Source organism: Netta rufina, assembly GCF_964035555.1.
Source record: "Netta rufina genome assembly, chromosome: 18".
In the NCBI taxonomy this organism is placed as follows: domain Eukaryota; kingdom Metazoa; phylum Chordata; class Aves; order Anseriformes; family Anatidae; genus Netta; species Netta rufina.
The window spans coordinates 13,298,997-13,303,153 of record NC_140142.1 but is presented as its reverse complement, the minus strand read 5'-3'; the positions used below and the strand labels follow the sequence as shown (position 1 = coordinate 13,303,153).

The window sequence follows — 4,157 nt, the reverse complement described above, 5'->3', positions numbered from 1 at the left end:
GACATTCACAAAATCTCACCTGGAATGTAGGAAAAATGCCAGGGTTTTCTACCCTCAAAAGACTCAGAAGAGTGTCACAGATGCAGTTGGAACAAATTAAACCACAAATGCTGTTTGGCAGTCAAGAGTGTTGAGAGTGGCAATGCTGGGAAGTCCACACACATCAGAGGTACATTTAATCAGAGATCACTCCTGATTTCTTTATGTTTAGACCTGTAGGACCGTCGTGACTCCTCCAAAGTGCATACCAGTGTCCCTACTCCCAGTGGCACTTGACTGTAGCACCATCCAAAGCTCAAGCAACAGAGCAGGAGAAAAGTCCCAGAAATGGGAAAGTCACTGTAGGGGGTTTCAGTGAGAGATGGATTAAATTTTTCTCAGAGATCCCTCTCCTAATTAACACTGTCTTTCCTTCCTTGGATCATCCCTTTGTCTAGGATGTCTCAGATGTCCAACAGCAGCTCCATCACCGAGTTCCTCCTCCTGCCATTCGCAGACACACGGGAGCTGCAGCTCCTGCACTTCGCGCTCTTCCTGGGCATCTACCTGGCTGCCCTCCTGGGCAACGGCCTCATCCTCAGCGCCATAGCCTGCGACCACCGCCTCCACACCCCCATGTACTTCTTCCTCCTCAACCTCGCCCTCCTCGACCTGGGCTGCATCTCCACCACTGTCCCCAAAGCCATGGCCAATTCCCTCTGGGATACCAGGGCCATTTCCTATGAAGGATGTGTTGCCCAGGTCTTTTCATTTATCTTCTTGTTATCAGCAGAGTATTTTCTTCTCACTGTCATGTCCTATGACCGCTACATTGCCATCTGCAAGCCCCTGCACTATGGGAGCCTCCTGGGCAGCAGAGCTTGTGCCCAGATGGCAGCAGCTGCCTGGGGCAGTGGGGTTCTCTATGCTTTGCTGCACACAGCCAATACATTTTCCCTGCCCCTCTGCCAAGGCAATACTGTGGACCAGTTCTTCTGTGAAATCCCCCAGGTCCTCAAGCTCTCTTGCACAGACTCCTACCTCAGGGAAGCTGGGCTTCTCACGTTCACTTCCTTTTTGGGTTTTTGATGCTTTGTTTTCATTGTGCTCTCCTATGTGCAGATCTTCAGGGCAGTGCTGAGAATCCCCTCTGAGCAGGGCCGGCACAAAGCCTTTTCCATGTGCCTCCCTCACCTCTCCGTTGTCTCACTCTTTTTCAGCACTGTCATATTTGCCTACCTGAAGCCCCCCTCCATCTCCTCCCCAAACCTGAACCTCGTTGTGGCAGTTCTGTATTCAGTGCTGCCTCCAGTATTGAACCCCTTCATCTACAGCATGAGGAACCAGGATCTCAGGGATTCAATATGGAAACTGTTGATTGGGTTTTTATCTGTGGCCACAGACTGTCTGCCTTTTTCTGCAAATGACTCCCAGCGTATGTCACGACAGGCACTCTTGCCTTTCTGTTTGGTGTTTGTTGATTTATTTGGTTGTTTTTCCTTTGTGTCCTTGTAATGTTGCCTACACAGAAAAGCCCTTCACTTCCTTCTACCTGAGTATTCCCTTGTCTGTGTGACCTATGGTTTCACTGAAAAAAAAGCTCCAGGCTCTCTGTGTATTTAATCAAAATAAATGAGGCTGTAGCAATTTCTTTCTCTGAGACCTATTTTCAGTGGATTAATAAACAGGAATAGTAAACCTTTTCCTCTCTGCAGCATATCAGGGCAGGCTGCCCTGGCCCTGGGGTGGCAGGAGATGCCTGAAGACCCCCAGGAATGGTACGGAGGGGCTGAAGGCCTCTGAGGGTCTGCTGCAGAGGAGAACGGGACACAGCAGGGGACACTGACCTCTGTATGCTTGTGCCATGGTACCAAGATGAACTATTCCTGATGAAGTTACAGTTAAAGAGGAAACAAAAGGAACACAGGGCCACTGCCGAATTTATCAGGAAGAGCTGTATACAGGTCAGAGTTTGTTAGCTTGTCGTCTTTGGCCTGACCCAAATGATGTGGGAGGTCTTTCCCACTCTACATGGCACTATGGTTCTATGGTTCTATGAGTCTAACATAAGTCACAATCATTGGAAGGCAGCCACTGCAGTCTGGGAACTTGAGACTGTGGCCTAGATAAAACCATAGGTTCTGCGAGGGATTCCTGTGGAAATGCACCATGCATCCTGGCACACTTGCCAGTGGATTGCTGGAGTTCACTACACTTGAAATGGCCATTGAGACCCTGAGAAACTCGTGTTGAGTCACGTGTGACAACCTGAGGCTGAAAGACTCAAGAGCAGGTGACTTTGAGTGGCTGTGGCAGAGCTCAGCAGCTTGTCCCAGTCTGGGAATATGTCCCCTTCCAACTAGGGAAATTAAAAGCAATTAATATGAACAGACTCATCAGGTCAATCAGTGTAGTAAGGGAAAGTAATAGTTATCGCGCTATAGGTGCAGCAGGCAATAGGCCTTGGATTGGGCCTCAGAAGACTCAAGCAGATCAAATCTCGTTCGTCCGTGAGCTAAGACAAACACTGTGAGCAGAGCGAAGGACACGGAGTGGTGCCCTCCGATGAAGGAGGATGCAGAGCACAGCTGTAAGAGGCGTCTTGCTTGTGCCACGGCCGACAGAGGTTCAGCTGAAGTAAAAGCCCCAGCCCAGGACAATGGAGTGAAGGTCCCTGGGCACAACTGCAGAAAGACTTTGCAAGACCTCTGCCAGTGACAGCTTGAAACACCAAATGCATCTTGGTGGTAGTAGGTCCTTTTGGCACATGGGCAGATGTCCTCCCTGGCAGAACCACCACGGAGGCCACCACTGCAAAGCTGCTGCGTAACACCGACTTTTGTCCCCGGGGTCCAGACAGGGGAGAGGGGAGAGGCAGGCCGTGGGGAGGGGGCTGGAGTGAGGTCACTGCCACTGCAGCAGCCTGATTGGCCCTCAGAAGGGCTGGCCACCAGGCACTGTGACATCATCCCGCGCATCAGAGAGCCCCCTGGGCAGCAATGCCGTCACTGCAGAGGGGAGGGCGAGGGGCTGGCAGAGCCCCATCGAGGGGCTGGCTGGGGGTCCCCTCTGCTACAGCCACCTGCCGGCGCGGGGCAGGCAGGAGGGCAGGCAGGGCTCGTGACCACCTTGCTCAGGACGATTCCTGGGTGAGCTGGGTGACAAAATCTGAGCCTTAGCTCCAGCAGAAGCTCTTCTCTTTGCTCTTGACTTTTCTCGATAACACCACTTCCAGGTGAGCTCTGCCCTTGCTAAAACCATCCCTCCATCTCCGCCATAAATTTCTGTCTTGGAGCCTGTCCTTGCTGTCACCCCCTGGAAGTTCCTTCATGGCCCCTCTCAGAGCCCTGTCCCTGCATCGTCCCAGCCCCACTGCCCCACACATGGTCCCACAGCCATGCTGCCAAGGCACTGCACATGGCAGTGCACATTCAGGGCTTGGTCGAGCTCCCCCCATTACAATCCTAAAGGCACCCTCAGGGTCCCTTCCCGCCATGGCCCTCCTGCCTTTGCAACCTCCTCCAGCCCACGGCACCTGCCCTGACCCAGCCACATTCCATGGGGGCCTCTGCAAACAGCCCTGCTCCAGGTCTGCAGGGCTGTGGGCCAGGACAGAGACCGGCGCAGTTGGCCATTCCCCTGACACAGGTCCTGAGTGCCAGCTCTTGACCTCCCTGCCCTCTGCTCACCTCCCTGCCTTTTGCTCAGTCCAGCGGCACTAGCCCCACTGCAGTGCCCAGTGTAAGTTGCTGCAGGGCTCTGGGCACTGCCACCACAGCCCCAGCCCCTCTGAAAGCCACAGCAGCTCCTGAGGCACAGAGGGCTCAGCCCCACAGATGCGGACAACCATGGCACAAGTGTACAGAGGTCAATGTCCCCTGCTGTGCCCCCTGCTCTCTTCTGCAGGAGATCCTCAGAGGCTTGCCGCCCCTCCGTGCCATCCCTGGAGGTCCTCAAGCATCTCCTACTGCCCCAGGGCCAGGGCAGCCTGCCCCAAGCTGCTGCAGCCAGAAAGGTGTTTGCTATTCCCATTACTTCCTGATCAGCTGAGAGTGGGTCTCAGACAAAGAAGTTGTTTTGGTTTCATTTATTTTGTTTAAATACACAAAGACTCTGGCTCCTTATTTATGCAAAGCCTCAGGGTCACACAAAATATCCATCAGGCTGGATGCGGCTCC

At 53.3% G+C, this 4,157-nt stretch overlaps 1 pseudogene across 1 annotated transcript; it reads left to right on the top strand.

Moving 5' to 3' along the window:
• The first annotated feature begins 447 nt into the window (after positions 1–447).
• LOC311216531 (olfactory receptor 14A16-like) lies at positions 448–3,701 on the top strand (annotated as a pseudogene). Its single transcript has 2 exons — positions 448–1,414; positions 3,688–3,701. The product of its transcript is annotated as an olfactory receptor 14A16-like (transcript).
• Positions 3,702–4,157: the final 456 nt, after the last annotated feature.